The sequence below is a fragment of the Archocentrus centrarchus genome, unplaced genomic scaffold (assembly GCF_007364275.1).
Source record: "Archocentrus centrarchus isolate MPI-CPG fArcCen1 unplaced genomic scaffold, fArcCen1 scaffold_84_ctg1, whole genome shotgun sequence".
NCBI classification, from domain to species: Eukaryota; Metazoa; Chordata; class Actinopteri; order Cichliformes; family Cichlidae; genus Archocentrus; species Archocentrus centrarchus.
Window position 1 is genome coordinate 142,556 of NW_022060294.1, and position 14,032 is coordinate 156,587.

A 14,032-nucleotide genomic window follows, 5' to 3' on the forward strand; every position below is an offset into this window, starting at 1 on the left:
CTTTAAACACTGAGTGGCTCATCATTGACATGTTTTTCCGCCTCCACCGTGCTCTCTACCTGTGCTCACTCTGCTGAGAATTTCAGCTGTTATTTTTTTCTCTACTTCAGTTCCCAGTTTAACCGCAGTTAGCTAGCGAGTGCCGCTATTACCACTAATGATCGTCCGGTACTGGAAGGACCCCTTCCCCATCAAAATATTTTTATACTTTTATCGCTGATTAGTGACTAAATATAGACCTGCAGTAGAAACATATGTAGAATGCTTGTGAATATAAAGCATTACAAGATTACGCTCACGCAGCCCCCAGTTTTTCAACATAAACACTGATAACACAACAGCAGCAGTCAGCTGATTTACTGCAGTCTGTCTGCACAAGAGCAAAGAGGCGGAGCCGGTGAGCTCAGATGGAGCAGAAGAAAATGTTTTTCTAGCATCCAAAAGAAGCTTTTTCTCCTGTAACCTCCATTAAACCTTTACTGGGAAACAGCTGGAGGTCCTTCATCAACCAGAAAGAAAGCAGAGCATCAGGTGGAGGCACTTTACTGCCACAAATGAAATCATGGCCAACAGTGATGCGTGTTGGAAAGAAATTCTGTCCTGTGGCAAGAAAACCAGTTTATATAAACATGAAAAACTGGGGAAACTCCTTTTCCCTGAATGAGCAGCAAAAGAAACGAAGTAGGTAAAAATCCCTCAGACAGACCCAGACCCTTAGCACAGAGGTCAAAGGTCATTTGCAGAGTCCTTCCAGAGAGGTAAGAGTATCCAGGTAGCTCATCCAGAAATGTTTCAGTTATGGCTCAGGTCACATCTTCAGCATCAATGTTAATTTAATCAAAGTGTTATTGATCATCGTGGTTGTTCCTGTAGTTTAGCAGACTGATCAGCTTTAGGTTGACATTCAAATAATGCATTCAGCTCAATAAAACATGTTTATTTTATTGGAACTGAAAAATATAACTCAAACATGTCTCCAAAGAACAGATTCAAAACTGGTAAATGTGCATTTTTTGTTATAAATAACAGTGCAAAGCAAAAATAATATAATTTGTTGTTAAAATGTGTTCAGATAATATTGATGCATAGATAAATAAATGCACTAAACAGCCGCCCACACCAGTTTGTGGTTTTGAACTGTTGTCATCCACAATGCAGCTGCTCTGCTGTAATACCCGGGTTGACCAGTAGAGGGAAACAGCCTTGAAATGGACACAAATCACATTTAAAGTTTCACTGAGAGGTTAAACAGGAAGGCCTCTGCTTCAGGAAATATGATGCAGAAGGAAGTCCAGTCAGAGTCACATGTTGATGAGTTTTTAGTTAATCAGAAGCTGCTGCCAGAGAAATTCCAGTGTTTTTCTTTAGAAACTGTAAACAGTGAATTAAACATAAACCGTTTTTGCCACGTCAGCTGCTGGTTGGTTTCAGCCTGGAATAAAATCATAAAATAGAACTTGTGGGTGTCAAACACACACATCCTGCACTTTTCTGTGCAGTTTTCAGCCACTGGCTGAGGCCTCTGCTGTTTTTAGCCTGCGGTTGTTCGTTCTCCTTTGTTGTTTGAAGGGAGGCGTGCATCAGTGAATCACAACCAGACAAGTCAAATTTTCCATTTGACTTATTTTTTTAAGCCCACGTGAGAAAAACATGAGAACCAAAGTTTATCAAAGCTGGGGGGAGAATAACTCACCACTGCAGAGGCCCAGAAACGTGAATAAACTATGAATAACAGTTACTGACGACATGAATCATATTAACAAATGTTTTCATTGTTGAATTTGCAACAAAAATTCTTTTAAAACTCCAGAATAGGATGTGATTTTTGTCTGGAGTCTAGTTCAGCAAGAAAAAAAACACAAATATAAAAATCTTGTTAACACGTGGATGGTCTCTGAGGTGCTGGGGGAGCAGCAGCTGGACGTCACTGGTTGGACTGGTGGACTACTTCAGGTAAGAGTAGACGACGTCTTGGTCCGGTTTAAAGTCTGAACACAAACACACACAGTTCAAACGTGACAGTTTTCTCAGAGACAGACGAGGATGAAGTAAAGACGTGGTTAGCTTGGCTCTGTACAAAGGTGAAGTGCAGCTGTACCTCTGGGCCTCTGTGATCTGGTGGTTTTTGGTGCATAACAGGCGTCTGATCTCACTTCTGAGTAGATTGCAGCTGGATCGCTCTCTGCACAATACAAACAGAAATGACTGAAGTTACACCTACAGCAGTGCTGTTATCATTACTGCAGCTTTGGCAAAAATTTAATTTTGATCATGATTAACTGATAAGCTTCATAGTTCACAGCATGTTTTTTACTTCTGAACACCTCTGCTGTCAAACACAGTGACCACAGAGACCTGGGGGGATGTTTGTATAAAAAGGAAGACAGACGACCACAGAGCTGCTGTCTGCCTTCAGTGCAGGCTGACATACTTCACCACACGCACGAAGCTAACACGTTCTCACAACAAGAACACTTACTGCCCAAAGTAGTACACGGTGTGGTGAGAAGGGTAATCAGCATCAGGCTACAGAATCAGCAACAGGAAGTAGCTGCTGTGGTTTTTACAGAGTTTAAAAAAGAAGAAGTCAGAACTGACTCATTGGTCTGTTCAGTTTACTTCTGTTTAAATGTGTTATGTCCTCCTAAAATATGAGTCCCACTGCTGAACTGGCAAACATGCTCCTTCATCACAAACACACACTGCACTACAGCCAGCTTTGAAAGAAGTTTTAAGATCTGTAACTGAGACCATTGCCCATTGTGCTGTGTGTTAGTGAGGTATGAGGCCCCCACAGTCAGAGCTACATCTGTTGGAATAAACACCCTACAGTATTTCTGCATGCAGAATTCTGCAGGTACATTTTACACATCCACAGAAAAACACCAACAAATGCATCAACAAATGTCAGCTGGTGCTGAGACTAATTCTCTCCACTCAAACACGCTAACAATCATCCCATCATGCACCCTGTTCTGCTGCTTGTCTGAGTTTGGGTTGCTGGGGCAGCAGTCTAGGCAGAGAAGCTTTTGAATATCCTGAAGAGGATAAAGAGCTGTTCAATGTTCTACAACCAAGAAAAAAAAATATATTTTTCCTCTTCAATCCAAGGTTTGACTAACAGAGAGAGACTCTCCTTCCAGTATCCTGATGTGAATCCATGAAAGAGAACTTTTTAGAATCTGAGGGGTTTTTCTAACTCCTGAACACAGAGGGGTCTGTGGAGCTGCAATAACAAGGAATTCAGACCAAAGCATTGCAGTTCTACTTTATATGGACCATAATGAATGATTTACATATGAAAGAAAGGATTTAAAAGCATGATATGTCTCCTTTAATGATAATCTTTTGTACTTTACATGTGCCCTCCCAGGACATTACTCAAAGGTGTCACCAGGTGGTGCACAGGAGTGTAACCCCCCTGAGAGGCAAACGCTGCAGAAAAAAAATCCTGCAGCTGTAAACAAACTTATATTGTGTGCTTCTTTATTTTAATATACAGGTGGGTGAATAGTCCTCGAAATGACATGCATGGTAAATGGTAAATGGACTAGTTCTTATATAGCGCTTTTCTACTCTGAGCACTCAAAGCACTTATACAACAACATGCATGTAACACAGTGTATCTGATAAAACTCATGAATCAGTTAAAGTAACACATGTAATGTTGGACACTAAGTAATATTGAAGTGTTGTGTTAAATTGAGATTGTTGTTGCAACATGGTCGTGCTAGGCTAACGGAATTCTTACTAGTGGGTAAAGTGAGCTTCAAGTACAGTAGCCATGCTAATCGAGCTCAAATATGTTGCAGTAAGTTGATGAGTTAACAGGTACCTAAAGGGTTAATTAACAGTTTCAGTCAGTAAGACAAGAGGAGATGCAAATGCAGTAACTCATGGACATGTGTTTTGTTAAAGGGGTTTACGTGAATCTTTGACTAACTCTGACTTAAAGTATTGTAGTTGCAATGCAAGTGATGTATAACTGGAAGAAATGTGGGGCTACCAGATGTTCATGTACAACTAAAGTAAGCACTTCCAGTCTGAGAGAACCATAGGGAGATGATGTCACCGCTTAGTTTGTGACTAAAATTTTCTTAACACAAATTTGTTGCTTCAGTGCTTTGCTTAAACTCTGCAGCTCAGGTGTCTCGATGTAAGCAGAGCATTTAACCCACATTAGTAGGATAAAAATTTTCAGTCTATATGATGGATTTCTTTCATTTGGAAAACCGACCCTTTATGTGTGTGTGTATGTGCATGTTGTGCTAACTGTGGTAAGGTAAGGTAAAGTTTATTTATAAAGCGCCTTTCACAGACAAAAAAGTCACAAAGCGCTGCACAAAACAATCAACTTAAAAAATGAATTACATCTTTGCATCAAAAAAAGAGAAACAGCAATAAAACAACAGATTAAAAAAGGCAGTACAATGAGAGTAATTAACAAAAAGCTTGGTTGAACAAAAAAAGTTTTCAACTGTTTTTTTAAAAGAAATGACAGAGTCAGCTAGGCGGAGTTCCAGTTGTTCCAGAGCTTGGGGCTATAGCCTGAAAAGATCTGTCGCCTTTAGTCCTTAATCTTGTGTGTGGGGGAACTAAGAGATTTCGATCTTCTGATCGAAGACAACATGTAGGAATGTATTTAACTAGTAACTGAAACAAATAGTCAGGGGCCTGTCCATTTAAAGCGCTATATGTAAGTGGAAGGATCATAATTTGAATTCTAAAAGTAACCGGAAGCCAATATAAATAGGAGTAATGTGTGTTTGTTTGCTAGAACGAGTTAAGAGTCTAGGAGCTGCATTTTGTATCACTTGAAGCCGGGATACAGATGATTTATTTAAGACAGTAAAGAGGGCATTACAGTAGTCTAAGCATGATGTCACAAATGCATGGACAACCTTTTCCACATCAGAGGGGGAAACTAGGGTTCTCAGTTTACAAATATTCCAAAGATGAAAAAAAACAGGAGCGTGCAATAGATCTTACATCTGAGTCAAATCCCAAGGAGGACTCAAATATTACTCCGAGATTAAGAACTGCAGTCTTTGCAGGTGAACAAAAGGAAGCAGTCATCTGGGTGATACTAGGATAAATATCAGGAGGAGCTGTAATCAAAGCCTCGGTCTTATCGGGATTTAATACAAGAGAGTTGCTAGAGAGCCAAGCACTGATCTGGGATAAACAGTCACCCAGAATAGATAACCTATCTAACTGGTGAGGTTTAAAAGACAAGTATAGTTGGTATACTGTGCTGAGAATTTCAGCTGTTAGTTACCAGAACTGATCGCTATAACCGCAGTTTGCTAGTGGGTGCCACCATTAGCATTAGCTTTGGTATTGACAAGACTCCCCACCTGTCACCCGCTCACTTCCAGGGCTCGGTCAAAATATTTTTTATGATTTAATCCCTGATTAGCAAATAAAAATAGACCTAAAATAGAAATGAGACGTGAGCTCAAGTGGAGCAAAAGGAAACATTTTTATAGTGTCCAAAGCAGCAGTGCTTTTTTTTTTTTCTGTAACCATCATTAAAACTTTTACTTGGAAACAGCCGGAGGTCCTTCAACAACTACCTGATCAGTAAGTGCCAACGTGAAAAAAAAGTAACGCGAAAACTTTGTAGCTGCTCCATCCACCGCTATTTGTTTCACACAGGGAAAAATCTGCACTAAGTATTTCTTATCCGATTACTTGTTTGAATAATCTATAGAATACTTGATTGCTAAAATAATCAATAGTTGCAGCCCTAGCTGTCATTAAATCCCTTGGACTGGCACGCCATCCCCATTATACATGTCAACGCACCCCCTTCATCACTGTGCATTAGGAACATCATGAGTCCTCTATACTGCCTGGAATGCAATCGGAAAATGTAATTCCCTCTGTATTGTCTAGCAGGCATTCCAGTAGGCAACAAGGCCATCACTACAACCCTAAAGGGAGCATTCTGATTAATTTACACCCAAGGCTTGCATCAACAGCACTATTCCCTTCACATCTGTCCTGCCATCAGCTATTATCAGTGCATCTTTCATGCTGTTGAATGTATGTTCACTCAATAAAGTACCACTAATGCTTGATATAATTACGTACAGGAACAGAGACATAGCAAAGTCAGCAGGACTTTTTTTCTCTCAACCAAGCCAAGGCTTTGTGTACATTCAGAAACCTTGCTCCAAAGGTCGTGGTGGTGGGTTAGCTGTCGCACACCAAGCCTCTTACTCTTACTACACTCTTACCACTTCGTCTGCTTTCTTGTTCCTGTTCAACATACTATCACATACAGGGAGATCAAGACTATTAGTGCATTGGCCCTGAACAACCTGATAGCAACCCATTTAGCTTCAGACCCCCCCCCCCCCCCCCCCCCCACAATTTCATGGGTGATGGGCTTGTTGACCACTATAACCAGAGGTGGCCAAAGTACTGACATTCTGTACTTAAGTAGAAGTACAAGTACTTGTGTTAAAAACTACTCTGGTAAAAGTTGAAGTACTGGTTCAACTTCTGTACTCAAGTAAAAGTAAAAAAGTACAGGCTCTGAAATCTACTCAAGAAAGTAAAAGTGTCTCCTTGGAGGACGTTTCTACCTCTTTCTTACATCTTTCTCCATCTGAGTGAAGTTATCGCTCATTCTTTGCTCTCCCTTAAAATACAGCAGCTGTTCTTTTAGCTAGCAGACACACTGTGTGACAAACTGCACACACTTTTTTTGTCCTCTACGTTTTGTCATTTATTTTCCTCACCGTTCCGGCGTGCAGCCTCTATGTAAAGCGCAACTTCCTCTGGCTCTTTCCGGTCTCCAAGCAAGCGTTGAAGGAGCCCCTCCCTCTGCCGTGTGGGGTGTCTGTTCCCCCCTCCTGCCCTGTTGTTTCGACTCCCAAGAAAAAAACGCTCGCAATCAAAAGCGGCTCCCGCACTGACCGGAAATGCAAACGTTTCTCAGACGTGTTAAACCTAAAGTAATGAGCTTGTTTTGAAAATGTAAGAAGTAGAAAGTACAGATACTTGTGTAAAAATGTAGGGAGTAAAAGTAAAAAGTAGTCAGAAAAATAAATACTCAAGTAAAGTACAGATACCTGAAAAATCTACTTAAGTACAGTAACTGTCCACCTCTGACTATAACTATCCAGTAGCCTTAACTCCCTTGCCCCCTCAAAACCCAGACTGTCTTTTTTAGCTGCTCTCCCCCATGGTTTACCATGGAACTCCATGCTCTAAAGACTGCCAGCCGCCTCGATTGACAGATTCTACACCAGATCTGGCCTCACAGTCCACCTAGTGCAGGGGTCTCAAACTCGTGGCCTCGCCTCACCCCCTACTTTCAGTCCACGATGTGATGTCACAAATATAAGACAATTTGGCCCTTTAAGTTACTTTTTTGACATTTCGCTTTCCCCTCCAATTAAGAGGAGTTAGTGAAATGTAAAAAAAAGTTTGGAGATCTACTCTTTGACATTAGATGGTTCCTACATCTCAAATCACTAGAAGTTTGTAACCTGGGTGTCGTGCTACACTTTACCAGTGTTAATTTCATTGACGAAATATTTTCGTCATAGTTTTCGTCAACAACCCTTTTTTTCATGACAAAAACGAGACGATGACTAAATAAAAACTACCTAAAAGGATAAAAACAATGATGAAATTAATTGACAGTGGTCAACGAATGAAAACAAGATGAAAATGCTTGGTGTGGATGACATCCAATCAGAACTTATTTACATCCACTAGGTAAGGGGGGCAACAACTGCTTCAGAATCTCAGCTTCCCTCAACTCTAGTGCCCACCAACAGATATTTAAGCTGCTGCCTCAACAGGCACTGATAATTTCATGACCACAGGTAGCTGCCTCTGGAATGGAGGTCTTGAATATGGGCCATGTCCAAGACCTCCATTTAGAGTCTGTTCCCACTCGGTTGTGATCAGTTGACAGCTCTGATAGAGTAATAAAGTCCATCACTCCCTTCTTGCCTAAGGTGCTCTGGTAACACTGTTTGAGCCACCATATATGCAAACATGGTGTTTTTATGGCAAACTCATGCCTACCACAGAAATCAAACTAAATACTGCTCTAGTTTAGATCATTCCATTTCCTCCAAGCCCTCCTCCCCAATTGTCTCATCATTGCCCACATGAGTGTGGATGTCTCCAAGGAGAATTATGAAGTCCTCAGGTGAACTTTGAGGGTCCCATCTTGCATCTTTTGATCAGTTACTTTGAAGCTCCTGTCTAAATGGATGGGATTAGAGGTGTAACTTTATCTCTAAATGAACATAAAACCTGCATGGATTGAATCAACAGTAAAATCTTATAAAAACTTAAAAAAGAAGCCCCTCCAGGTTTTGCTCCTACAATACAGTACATTCCTAAATTACATGATATTACAGCTTCAATAGTGACTTCAGAAGATCAACATGATCAACACATCTGCCTTCTTACTGCTGAAGACTGAACAAATCAGTCATCAACTGCCAAAGCTGGAAAATTAAGTTGAATCACAAAAATCTTTACATTCTAATGTACACTTGGAGCTGGCTGCTGAAGCAAGTCAAGTTAAAATGTCCAACCTTGCAGCAGAAATAATCATGTTAACAGTTGTTGCCCTGTGGGGCATTTTAATGCAATTATCTGACAGATAATATGGTTAATTGTATAACAGACCATCCAAGAAGTCTGAAGTTTTGTGAGTTAAATTATAGGATTTTATTTGTATGTTACTGAGCACTAATTAACAGGGATCTGTGTGATGTTCCCATACAGTCTGTGGATGTAATTTTCAAACCAAGATAGGAAGCGTACTAATATCTCAGTACTCCATCCTCTCATCTAATTATGGTCACTTCTTATCTGTTATTCACAGATGATTAAAAAAAAAAAGAAAAACATGCTAGTTACGAATACAATAATCTCAGAAAAACACTCACATACTTATATATTTACAAAAAGACCCTGAAATATAAAACTCTCTGTAATTCTCTAAAATATTCCCAATTTATAAAAGTACAATTGTATTCAAATGCAATAATCATGCAACACCAACCTGCCAAAAAAAAAAAACTTCAATATTACCTTTTTTTTCTATGCCTGGTTGTCGTTGACGATGTGTTATTTTGATGTCACTGTATGTGATGTCATCTTTTGCTGCTTGATCTGCAAAAAAATAATTTAAAAAAATAACTAGAAAAGAATTTCCTGTAAAGAGTCTACATGAACATTTAATCTATGAAAACAAAAAAAGTTTGTTTTTTTAACTTTGAAATGTGAAACAACTTGGAGTTGCTTGAATTGATACTGAATAAAAATCTAAAAAATGATAATAAATAATAAGGAAAATTGAAAAAGGAATGACAAGAAAAGAAAAGAAAAGAAAAGAAAAGAAAAGAAAAGAAAAGAAAAGAAAAGAAAAGAAAAGAAAAGAAAAGAAAAGAAAAATCATACAGGTGCTGGTCATAAAATTAGAATATCATGAAAAAGTTGATTTATTTCAGTAATTCCATCCAAAAAGTAAAACTTGTATATTATATTCATTTACATACTGATATATTTCAAATGTTTGTTTCTTTTAATTTTGATGATTATAACTGAGAGCTAATGAAAAACCCCAAATTCAGGATGTCAGAAAATTAGAATATTATAAAAAGGTTGAATATTGAAGACACCTGGTGCCACACTCTAATCAGCTAATTAACTCCAAACACCTGCAAAGGCCTTTAAATGGTCTCTCAGTCTAGTTCTGTAGGCTACACAATCATGGAGAAGACTACTGACTTGACAGTTGTCCAAAAAGTGACCTTTGACCCCTTTCACAAGGAGGGCGAGACACAAAGGTCATTGCTAAAGGCTGTTCACAGAGCTCTGTGTCAAAGCACATTAATAGAGAGGCGAAGGGAAGGAAAAGATGTGGTAGAAAAAAGTGTCCAACAACAGGGATAACTGCACCCTGGAGAGGATTGTGGAACAAAACCCATTCAAAAATGTGGGGAGATTCACAAAGAGTGGACTGCAGCTGGAGTCAGTGCTTCAAGAACCACCAGCACAGACGTATGCAGACATGGTTTCAGCTGTCACAGTCCTCGTGTCAGTCACTCTTGAACAGAGACGGCGTCAGAAGCGTCTCTCCTGGGCTAAAGACAAAAAGGACTGGACTGCTGCTGAGTGCTCCAAAGTTATGTTCTCTGATCAAAGTCAATGTTGCATTTCCTTTGGAGATCAAGGTCCCAGAGTCTGGAGCAGGAGAGGAGAGGCACAGAGTCCACGCTGGCTGAGGTCCAGTGTAAAGTTTCCACAGTCAGTGATGGTTTGGGGTGCCGTGTCATCTGCTGCTGTTGGTCCACTGTGTTTTCTGAGGTCCAAGGTCAACGCGGCCATCTACCAGGAAGTTTTAGAGCACTTCCTGCTTCCTGCTGCTGACCAACTTTATGGAGATGCAGATTTCATTTTCCAACAGGACTTGGCACCTGCACACAGTGCCAAAGCTACCAGTACCTGCTTTAAGGACTATGGTATCCCTGTTCTTCATTGGCCAGCAAACTCGCCTGACCTTTAACCCCATAGAAAATCTATGGGCTAATGTGAAGAGGAAGATGTGATACGCCAGAGCCAACAATTCAGAAGAGCTGAAGGCCACTATCAGAGCAACCTGGGCTCTCATAACACGCTGCATTACTGCAGTAATCCAGGCAAAAGGAGCCCAACTAAGTACTGAGTGCAGTACATGCTCATACTTTTCATGTTCATACTTTTCAGTTGGCCAACATTTCTAAAAATCCTTTTTTTGTATTGGTCTGAAGTAATATTCTAATTTTCTGAGAGACTGAATTTGGGGTTTTCATTAGTTGTCAGTTATAATCATCAAAATGAAAAGAAACAAACATTTGAAATATATCAGTCTGTGTGTAATGAATGAATATAATATACAAGTTTCACTTTTTGAATGAAATTACTGAAATAAATCAACTTTTTCATGATATTCTAATTTTATGACCAGCACCTGTACATTTAAAACTTTAGAGTCTATATCTTACCTTCACATTTCCAGCAACCATGCTGCCTCACTAACAGAACCAGTAACACCAGTAGAACAACAACACACACTGATCCAATAGATGACAGCACAGGGAGAAGAGGAGAGGAGGTGGAACCAGCAGGAGGTGTGGATGTAGGTGGAGGTGTGGATGTAGGTGGAGGTGTGGTGGTGTGTCTCTCTAAAATAAAGCAAACACAGTCATTAAGTTCTGGTCACACTGTGAATGTTGAAACCTGCAGAAACACAGACAGGTGAGTGTGTCACCTGTGACAGTGATCCAGCTGGATGGAGACTCTCCATGACCGCTGATGTCACACTTGTAGAGGCCTTCATCAGACCTGGAAACATGCTGGATGGTCATGTGACCTGTAGGCTGCTTCCTGATGAGGGAGCCATCTTTATAGAAAGCAGCTGGGAGGTTGGAGGGAGTGGTCTTTGTTTGACAGAGCAGAGTGACGTCATCTCCCTCCATCACAGGGAGGACAGGACTCTGCAGGATCACTGATCCACCTCAACATAGAGACAAACTACAGCATTTCATCCATTTACACACAGCTTCATCAACACTAACTCCACACACTCAGCTTACCAGAGACTGTGAGATTAACCATGTTACTGATGGCACCCTCTCTGGACTCACACCAGTAAACTCCACTGTCTGATGGGTAAACAATGATAGTACAGGAAGAACCAGACCATCTTCCCCACCCATCTCCACACTGAGTCCTCTGTCGTTTGCTTGTGTTTCTCCTCAGAGTCCATCCAGCAGAGCTGTCGTCCTCCTCACAGCTCAGAGACACAAAGTCTCCTTCAAAGAACTGAGAGCTGCTGGGACTCACAGTCAGACGAGCTGTGAGGGTTACAATGAAACATGAAGCCAAACAGGTCATATTAGTGAGCATTTATCAGGTTGAAGCTGTGACAGAAGAAGGTTACTGACCTTGGTTTGTTGTGCAGCTCAGCAGTGAGATCAGAACTAAAGAGAAATGACACTCAGGTTGGTTTGACATGAACACACAAAGGTGATCACTCAGAACAACTTTGTATTGATTTACAGTGATGCTTCCCTCTGAGAGGAGCAGAGAGCCAAAGCAGGTCAGAAAATGGTGCCCGTAGTCTAACAGAGGCTCCAGGAATGAACGTTTCATCCTCACAGTGACACAATTATAAAATAAACTGATCACAACATTTTGGACTTCATGCTCCACTAATGGAGTTCCTGCTGAACCAGGAAACGCTTAAAGTTACAGTATCATTATGACAGGAGGATTTACACAATCCCACTTTAACTGGTGTGTGTCCGCTGCACTGTTCTGTTCACACAATCAGCAACATTTGATTGAAGCTTCTCACTGTTAGATTCATCAGTAACATTGTTACACTTCCTCCTCAGACCTGCAGTTGGTCCTCATGGTGTTTGAACTTGAATTCAGCCTGATTAGTTTTTCATGTCTTCTCCTCCATCATCAGTTATCAGGAGAGCAGACAGTCAAAGGTCAATAATTCAAACAAACACAGAGATTCTACTTACAGAGCAGACACAGCACAGATGTTTCCTTCATCGTCCTTCTCACTCATTTGAGCTTTTTTTCATTTCTCTCACTGACACCAAGTAAAGCCCCGCCCTCTTCCTCTGAGCACCAGCTTTACTATTGGTGCAGAGGCAGTGTGTGTGTGTGTGTGTGTGTGTGTGTGTGTGTGTGTGGACGTCTCCCTCAGTGAGAGAGGCAGATATGAGCTGAAACACAGGAATCAAACCAGGGACGCTGCTGTTATGGAGCTGAACTGGAACCATTCACACACTGAGGCCCTCTGAACACATGTTAATGACAGCTGTGCAGAGACACACTGATGACTGACTGGAACACTATGATTCACATTTTAGATTAACACCATCCTCCCACAGGCTTTAGATATGGACACTAGAGGGAGCTGCTGGACTGTAAGTCCATCCATGGTGATAGATTGATAGATAGATATCCAAAGACATACATCTCTCCATAGACACTTAGAGACACATCACAATCTTTTTCTCTTTTTCTACAGCTTAACATTTCATCTGGAGCTCAGTTATTCTTGTTGTGTTGGTTTCATGGAACAGCTGTGTGGCAGGCAGGAAGAGGACCCCAGTGCAGGATATGCCAGGCAGAGCCAAAATCTTGAACTCTACTTTATTAGCAGGAGTGCAAACAGAAAACAGAACTGGATGGAACCAGTGGCAGAAACTAAGAACAAAAATAAACTAGACTTAATTCCAGATACCAGGCAAACCGCAGGATATCAACAACAATGCAACAATAAGGACACAGCAACAGGCAGAGAAAACACAGGACTTCAATACCCCAGGGGATAATGAGGGGAGTGGAAACAGCTGGGAACACAGGTGAGCCAAATTACCTTGACGAGACAAGGGGAAGCAAAACTACACACAACAAACAGGGACCAGATGACTATCAAAATAAAACAGGAAGTGAGACAACGGAACAAAGACACAGACCTGACACGGCACACTTGGAAACACAAGAAGGTAGAAAATCAAAACCTAACCAAACCCAACAAAAAAAGAAACCCAGAACAGACCAAATAAAGCAAAGCAAAACAAAACACAGGGTGAAAAAGACCCTGGACCATGACAGCTGGACCATTAACACTGCATGAAAAGTGGGTTTTTCGACAGTTTCTTGTATGTAATATTGCCGCGCGCCTTGAGATTTCGGGCTCTCAGCAGGAGGCTTTGGTCAGAACAATAAACTGTAGGGAAACTGCCGTGGACTCTCTGTGTCAGTGCTCCCTCAGCTCCCCCCTCTCCTCAGGTCTAGGGCAGGCTCTCATATGTAAAGGAGGTTTCTGTGAGTCATACAAATGCAAATCAAGTATTCACCAATGGTCACCAGTACTCACCAGTGGTCTACCACTCCCAACAGTTGTAAGCAGCATATTTTTATTTTGAGATATATATATAATCAAATTTATATTATCATCTTTTAAGCCTTTTTCATTACA

The 14,032-nt window shown here is 40.8% G+C and overlaps 1 long non-coding RNA gene across 1 annotated transcript; it reads right to left on the minus strand.

The window, feature by feature from the left end:
• Positions 1 to 980: 980 nt before the first annotated feature.
• On the minus strand, positions 981 to 11,155 carry LOC115777898 (uncharacterized). The gene is made up of 4 exons (XR_004019699.1): positions 11,028 to 11,155; positions 9,073 to 9,153; positions 2,099 to 2,182; positions 981 to 1,988 (listed from the first exon to the last, which is right to left on the minus strand). It is a non-coding gene; the product is annotated as an uncharacterized LOC115777898 (long non-coding RNA).
• Between the last annotated feature and the right edge of the window lie 2,877 nt (positions 11,156 to 14,032).